Below are 8,903 nucleotides of genomic sequence, written 5' to 3' on the forward strand. Positions count from 1 at the left end.
ATATATATATATGGAATCTTAAAAAAATGTCTCGAAAGAACATAGGGTCAAGTCAGGAATAAAGATGCAGATGTAGAGACTGGACTTGAGGACACAGAGAGGGGGAAGGGTAAGCTGGGATGAAGTGAGAGAGAGCATTGACATATATACACTACAAAATGTAAAATAGGTAGCTAGTGGAAGGGAGCTGCATAGCATAGGGAGATCAGCTCGGTGCTTTGTGTTAACTTAGAGGGGTGGGATAAGGAGGGTGGGAGGGAGACACAAGAGGGAGGAGATATTGGCATATATGTATACATATAGCTGATTCACTTTGTTGTACAGCAGAAACTAACACAATACTGTAAATCTATTATAATCCAATAAAGATGTTAAATTAAAAAAAGATAAATGTAATGAAGATTTTAGATTTTTTTAAAAAACAGCTATAGGAAAGACTGTTTTATAATTGTATTATTTTATTCTTTTTTTTTTTTTTTTTTTTTGAGGTATGCAGGCCTCTCACTGTTGTGGCCTCTCCCATTGCAGAGCACAAGCTCTGGACATGCAGGCTCAGCAGCCATGGCTCACGGGCTTAGCCGCTCCGCGGCATGTGGGATCTTCCTGGACCAGGGCAAGAAACTGTGTCCCCTGCATCGGCAGGTGGACTCTCAACCATTGCACCACCAGGGAAGCCCTTCCTTTCTTAAAAGTAAATAAGTAAAAATTTGTAAATTAAAAAAAAAAGTAAGCTGGAAGAGGAAAGAGGGTTATATGCTGAGACAACAGGTATAAAGTGGGACTGTCCTAGGACAACTGGGACATATGATCAACCTGTATAGAAGTCAAACTCAAACTTTCTTTTAATCTCTAGAGTACCAACTTCATATATATATGAAGTTGCAGTGTGCAGCGTCCTTCATCTTGGCTTCTGGCATGAACCCACAAGGACTGAACTAGACACTGAGGTGAAGGACAGCCTTTGTGCTGGGCTCAGAATTTCCCCTCTGTTCCTGACTCATTATTATCTTTCATCCAGACTTGTAAACTTCCCAGGGGACTCCTTAGTGCTTCATGCAAACTGACCTTTGGAAATTTTGCCCTATCAACCTTCCTCTCATATCCAGAGGTGTTTGAATCGTAATGAATACAGCTTAGGGTTTTAAGTCTGGATCTCTGAAAGTGAATGCAGTCATGCCTATACTGTTGCCTTGGGGTCTGTAGGAGAAAAGAAACAGCAAAAATTTGAATTCACAAGTCCTCTTAGGAAGTTTATACCAGGCAGCCGATATAGGTTGCTGACCTTATCCTGAAACATATCATTATCTTGAGACCCTGAAGCTCCTCTTCCATGTCTAGCTCCCAGGTACTTATCACCATTCCTCAATTTAATGTACTTCAGGTTTTTTTTTCTTTTTACCAAACAAACATCCATCAGTGCCTACTGCATGTCAAACATAAACATTGGGTAGGAACCGAAGACATGATGATGAATTCTTGCTATCAGGGTTCTTATAGTCTAGCTGGATAGAGATGTAAGAGGGTCAGTATTTTTGAGAGACCTTCCTTAGAGGTAGCTCCTTTTATAAAGACAGAGGAGGAAAAAAAGTATACCTCTGGTATGAGAGGAAAATATTGGAAGTGGAGAGAAGAGTCAAGGGATGGTAGAAGAATTCAGACAGTTTTGGGGAAAACCTAGTGAAGGAAACTTCTCCCTTATTCCATGTTTCTCAAACCATTCCCTGAGAAAATTATGAGACCCTTAGAGATGCTCAACTTTCACTATGGTGCCTGATAACACTGTGTGGGTTGGGGAGGGGATGTAGATTAGAAATAGCTGGGAAAGTGTCCATGTAGCTGGGCCTAAGACAGTTTTCCAGCTTCTTAGGGTCCATGCCTAATTTCTAGGAAATCAGCTGTTCCTGAGTGCCTCAGTGTAGGGTATGTAAGTACTAGAGGAGGGATGGGTTGAGGAGGACTGATGTTGGGACAGGGAGGCCATACCCTCAGCTGTGGATGCCATTGGCATGCCCCAAATGAACAGACTTAGTCACACTGTGGTGGATGCCAGCACAATACTCAGTGACCAGACTAGGTCAACCATTCTTAAGAGTATCACCTTCATCATATTCATGGTTGGAGCAATTCACAAGTTGGAAATAGGAGACGAACCATGACTAGTAAATAGTATGGTAGGTTTTCATTACATGGTGGCCTGGAGCAAAAGCACAGAGGAATGAGCTGAAGAACACAGGAATCATATGAAGTGAGGGACTGGATAGGAGAAGTATATGGGTGAAAAACTGAGTTGGTATGGGAGTGAACGTCAGTCTGCAGGATTGTGAACACAAGTACCTCCTCTACTCGCCTACATTAATATCCTTGAGGGAAAGCATTGCTCTCCCTACCAAAGATGTTCTACCACAAAGTCACACACAGGAACTTAAAGTAGCAGGCACCTGGCTGGCTGAAGACTTTAAGAAAGAGGTAAAAATTAAGCTGTGTTTTGAAGGGAGGATAGAGATTAGCAAAGTTGAGAGTAGAGGAGAGTGAATTCCAGGCAAGAGAGAAATGCAAGTAAAGGATCACAGGTGGGAAAGTGAAGAACAGAATGCAGGATATTTGATGGCAGCAGAGGGTACCTGTTGGGGAAGAGACAGATTAGATGGAAGAGGAAGGTAAGGGACAATTTGCAAGTGACTTAAGTTTAGATTGAAGGCACTGGAGAGACATTGGAAGCTTGCATGCAGTAGGGTTAGGGAAAGACCACAAAATAAACATGTAAAGATATATGGTCATTACATCATTTTGTTCCCCTCACTCAGGCAATCTTTGATTGTGTGCTCTTGACTTTTATTGGAATTGTCCAATATGACTTATTCTTCATGATTTACCAAAATGTAGTTGAAGAGGTCCATTTGGTAGTTTCCAAAAGATGTTGATCCATGTGTCAAATGTTTCCTGCATTTGTGCCAAAAAATTTCTCTTGACATTTATATGTTTTCTAAATTAGGCACCATATGATTTTTTTTTAAAAAAGTCTTCATTGGTGTATAATTGCTTTACAATTGTGTGTTAGTTTCTGCTGTATAACAAAGTGAATCAGCTATACATATACATATATATATATATATATATATATATATATATATATATATATACACATATATCTCCATATCTCCTCCCTCTTGCATCTCCCTCCCACTGTCCCTATCCCACCCTTCTAGATGGTCACAAAGCACTGAAATGATCACCCTGTGCTACGTGGCAACTTCCCACTAGCTATCTATTTTACATTTACTATTGTATATGTGTCCGTACCAATCTCTCACTTCATCCTAGCTTACCCTTCCCCGACCCCATGTCCTCAAGTCCATTCTCTATGTCTGCGTCTTTATTCCTATCTGGCCACTAGGTTCTTAAGAACCATTGTTTTTTTTGTATTTTGTTTTTAGATTCCATATATATGTGTTAGCATATGGTATTCATTCTGTCTTTCTGACTTACTTCACATTGTATGACAGACTCTAGGTCCATCCACCTCACTACAGATAACTCAGTTTCATTTCTTTTTATGGCTGAGAAATATTCCATGGTATATATGTGCCACATCTACTTTATCCATTCAGCTGATGATGGACACTTAGGTTGCTTCCATGTGCTCGCTATTGTAAATAGAGCTGCAATGAACATTGTGGTACATGACTCTTTTTGAATTATGGTTTTCTCAGGGTATATGCCCAGGAGTGGGATTGGTGGATCGTATGGTAGTTCTACTCTTCGTTTTGTAAGGAACCTCCATACTGTTCTCTATAGTGTTTGTATCAATTTACATTCCCACCAACAGTGCAAGAGTGTTCCCTTTTCTCCACACCCTCACCAACATTTATTGTTCATAGATTTTTTGATGATGGCCATTCTGACTGGTGTGAGGTGATACCACACTAGTTTTTATTTGTATTTCTCTAATGATTAGTGATGTTGAGCATCCTTTCATGTGTTTGTTGGCAATCTGTATATCATCTTTGGAGAAATGTCTCTTTAGGTTTTCTGCCCATTTTTTTGGATTAGGTTGCTTGTTTTTTGAGTATTGAGCAACATGAGCTGCTGGTAAAGTTTGGAGATTAAGCCTTTGCCAGTTGCTTCATTTGAAAATATTTTCTTCTATGCCAAGTGTTGTCTTTTCATCTTCTTTATGCTTTCCTTTGCTGTGCAAAAGCTTTTAATTTTCATTAGGTCCCATTGCTTTATTTTTCTTTTTATTTCCATTTCTCCTCGAGGTGGGTCAAAAAGGATCTTGCTGTGATTTATGTCATAGAGCGTTCTGCCTATGTTTTCCTCTAAGAGTTTGATGGAGTCTGGCCTTACATTTAGGTCTTTAATCCATTTTGAGGTTATTTTTGTGTATGGTGTTAAGAATTGTTCTAATTTCATTCTTTTACATGAAGCTGCCCAGTTTTGCCAGCACCAATTATTGAAGAGGGTGTCTTTTCTCCACTGTATATTCTTGCCTCCTTTAACAAACATAAGGTGACCATATGTGCATGGGTTTACCTCTGGGCTTTCTATCCTATTTCATTGATCTATATTTCTGTTTTTGTGCCAGTACCACACTGTCTTGATTACTGTAGCTTTGTAGTATTGTCTGAAGTCGGGCAGCCTGATTCCTCCAGCTCCATTTTTCTTTCTCAAGATTGCTTTGGCTATTTGGGGTCTTTTGCGTTTCCATACAAATTGTGAATTTTTTTGTTCTAGTTCTGTGAAAAATGCCAGGGGTAGTTTGATAGGGATTGCATTGAATCTGTAGATGGCTTTGGGTAGTAGAGTCATTTTTCCAAGTTGATTCTTCCAATCCAAGAACATGGTATATGTCTCCAGCTGTTTGTATCATCATTAATTTTTTTCATCAGTGTCTTATAGTTTTCTGCATACAGGACTTTTGTCTCCTTGTGTAGGTTCATTCCTAGGTATTTTATTCTTTTTGTTGCAATGGTAAATGGGAGTGTTTTCTTAATTTCACTTTCAGATTTTTCATCATTAGTATATAGGAATGCAAGAGACTTCTTTGCATTCCTATGTATTTTGTTTTCCTATTTGTATTCTTTTCCTTGTTTTCTTTTTTTCTTCTTTAAAGGGCAAAACAGCCATTAAAGGACAGTACAGCTCAAAGGAGAAGGGAAACAGCAAACAGCTACAGAAAATGCATGTGTTCCTCACTGATGGATGGGGTCTGCTGACAGCAAACCTCTTCAGAGACATTGTGGTAAACTAAAGATGTGACCTCCATTCCCCAGGGAGGCAGCCCATGCCTTTATGAGCAGCTCTCATAATACATTTCTTTAAATAATTCTATTTGTATTCCTATAATTTTGTATCCTGCTACTTTACCAAATTCATTGATTAACTCTAGAAGTTTTCTGGTAGCATCTTTAGGATTCTCTATGTATAGTATCGTGTCAACTACAAACAGTGACAGCTTTACTTCTTCTTTTCCAAATTAGATTCGTTTTATTTCTTTTTCTTCTCTGATTGCTGTGGCTAAAATTCCAAAGCTATGTTAAATAACAGTGGTGAGAGTGGACAGCCGTATCTTTCTCCTGATCTTAGAGGAAATGGTTTCACTTTTTCACCATTGAGAACGATGTTGGCTGTGCGTTTGTCATATATGGCATATATTATGTTGAGGTAAGTTCCCTCTATGCCTAGTTTCTGGAGGTTTTTTGTCATAATTGGCTGTTGAATTTTGTTGAAAGATTTTTCTGCATCTATTGAGATGATCATACGATTTTTGTCCTTCAATTTCTTAATATGGTTTATCACATTGATTGATTTGCTTATATTGAAGAATGCTTGCACTCCTGGGGTAAAACCCACTTGATCATGGTGTATGATTCTTTTAATGTGCTGCTGGGTTCTGTTTGCTAGTATTTTGTTGAGGATTTTTGCATCTATGTTCATCAGTGATATTGGTCTGTAGTTTTCTCTTTTTATGACATCTTTCTCTGGTTTTGGTATCAGTGTGATGGGGGCCTTGTAGAATGAGTTTGGGAGGGTTCCTCCCTCTGCTATATGTTGGAAGAGTTTGAGAAGGGTCGGTATTAGCTCTTCTCTAAATGTTTGATAGAATTCCCCTGTGAGGGGCTTCCCTGGTTGTGCAGTGGTTGAGAATCTGCCTGCTAATGCAGGGGGCACGGGTTTGAGCCCTGGTCTTGGAGGATCCCACATGCTGTGGTGCAACTAGACCCATGAGCCACAACTACTGAACCTGCACATCTGGAGCCTGTGCTCTGCAACAAAAGAGGCCACAATAGTGAGAGGCCCATGCACCACGATGAAGAGTGGCCCCCACTTGCCACAACTAGAGAAAGCCCTCACACAGAAAAGAAGACCCAACACAGCAAAAATAAATAAATAAAATAATAAACTCCTACCCCCAACATCTTAAAAAAAAATGAAAAAAAAAAGTAGTTGCCTGTGAGACCATCTGGTCCTGGGCTTTTTTTGTTGGAAGATTTTTAATCACAGTCTCAATTTCAGTGCTTATGATTAGTCTGTTTATATTTTCTGTTTCTTCCTTGCTCAGTCTCGGAAGGTTGTACTTTTCTCAGAGTTTATCCACCTCTTCCAGGTTGTCCATTTTATTGGCACATAGTTCCTTGTAGTAATCTCTAATAATCATAGTTCCTTGTAGTAATCTCTAATAATCCTTTGTATTTCTGCAGTGTCAGTTGTTACTTCTCCTTTTTCATTTCTAATTCTATTGATTTGCATCTTCTCCCATTTTTTCTTGATGAGTCTGGCTAATGGTTTATCAATTTTGTTTAACTTCTCAAAGAACCAACTTTTAGTTTTATTGATCTTTGCTATCATTTCCTTCATTTCTTTTTTATTTATTTCTGATCTGATCTTTATGATTTCTTTCCTTCTGATAACTTTAAGGTATTTTTGTTCTTCTTTCTCTAATTATCTTACATGTAAGGTTAGGTTGTTTATTTGAGATGTTCCTTGATTCTTGAGGTAGGATTGTATTGCTACAAACTTCCCTCTTAGAAGAGTTTTGCCACATCCCATAGATTTTGGGTCATTGTGTTTTCATTGTCATTTGTTTCTAGGTATTTTTTGATTTCCTCTCTGATTTCTTCAGTGATCTCTTGGTTATTTAGTAGTGTATTGTTTACTCTCCATGTGGTTGTATTTCTTACAGATTTTTCCTGTAATTGATATGTCGTCTCATAGCGTTGTGGTCAGAAAGACAGTTGATATGATTCCAATTTTGTTAAATTTACTGAGGCTTGATTTGTGACCCAAGGTATGATCTATCCTGGAGAATGTTCCCTGAGCACTTGAGAAGAAAGTGTAATCTCCTGTTGTTGGATGGAATGTCTTATAAATATCAGGTTAAGTGCATCTTGTTTAATGTATCATTTAAAGTTTGTGTTTCCTTATTTATTTTCATTTTGGATGAGCTGTCCATTGGTGAAAGTGGGATGTTAAAGTCCCCTACTATTGTGTTACTGTCAACTTCCTCTTTTATGGCTGTTAGTATTTGCCTTATGTATTGAGATACTCCTATGTTTGGTCCATAAATATTTATAATTGTTATATCTTCTTCTTGGATTGATCCCTTGATCATTATGTAGTGTCCTGCTTTGTCTCTTGTAATAGTCTTTATTTTAACGTCTATTTTTTCTGATATGAGAATTGCTACTCCAGGTTCTTTTGATTTCCCTTTTCATGGAATATATTTTTCCATTCCCACACTTTCAGTCTGTATGTGTCCCTAAGTCTGAAGTGGGCTTCTTTTAGATAGCATATATATGGGTCTTGTTTTTGTATCCATTCAACCAGCAAATGTCTTTTGGTTGGAGCATTTAATCCATTTACGTTTAAGGTAATTATTGATATGTATGCTCCTATTACCATTTTCTTAATTTTTGGGGGTTTGCTATTGTAAGTCTTTCCCTTCTCTTGTGTTTCCTGCCTAGAGAAGTTCCTTTAGCATTTGTTGTAGAGCTAGTATGGGGATGCTGAATTCTCTTAGCTTTTGCTTTTCTTTAAAGGTTTTTATTTCTCTGTTGAATCTGAATGAGATCCTTGCTGGGTAGAGTAATCTTTGTTGTAGGTTTTTCTGTTTCATCACTTTAATTGTGTCCTGCCACTCCCTTCAGGCTTGCAGAGTTTCTGCTGAAAGATCAGCTGTTAACCTTATGGGGATTCCCTTGTATGTTAATTTTTGCTTTTCCCTTTCTGCTTTTAATATGTTTTGTTTGTATTTAATTTTTGATAGTTTGATTAATATGTTTCTTGTGTTTTTCCTTGGATTTTTCATGTATCGGTCTCTCTTCACTTCCTGGTCTTGATTGAATGTTTTCTTACCCAGATTAGGGAAGTTTTCAACTATAATCTCTGCAAATATTTTCTCAGTCCCTTTCTTTTTCTCTTCTTCCTCTGGGACCCCTATAATTCAAATATTGGTGTATGTAATGTAGTCCCAGAAGTCTCTGAGATTGTCCTCAATTCTTTTCATTCTCCTTTCTTTATTCTGCTCTGTGGTAGTTATGTCCACTATTTTATCTTCCAGGTCACTTATCCGTTCTTCTGCTTCAGTTTTTCTGCTGTTAATTCCTCCTGTAGAATTTTTAATTTCCTTTATTGTGTTGTTCATCATTGTTTGTTTGCTCTTTAGTTCTTCTAAGTCCTTGTTAAACATTTGTTGTGTTTTCTCCATCCTGTTTCCAAGATTTTGGATCATCTTTACTATCATTACTCTGAATTGTTTTTCAGGAAGACTGCCTATTTCCTCTTCTTTTTTTGGTCTAATGGGTTTTTACCTTCCTCCTTCATCTGTTGTGTATTTCTCTGTCTTCTCATTTTGCTTAGTTCCTGTGTTTTGGGTCTCCTTTTTGCAGGCTGCAAGTTCGTAG

Source organism: Aethalodelphis obliquidens, unplaced genomic scaffold (assembly GCF_003676395.1).
Source record: "Aethalodelphis obliquidens isolate GAN/ISIS:26980383/991018 unplaced genomic scaffold, ASM367639v1 scaffold58, whole genome shotgun sequence".
Taxonomy (NCBI): domain Eukaryota; kingdom Metazoa; phylum Chordata; class Mammalia; order Artiodactyla; family Delphinidae; genus Aethalodelphis; species Aethalodelphis obliquidens.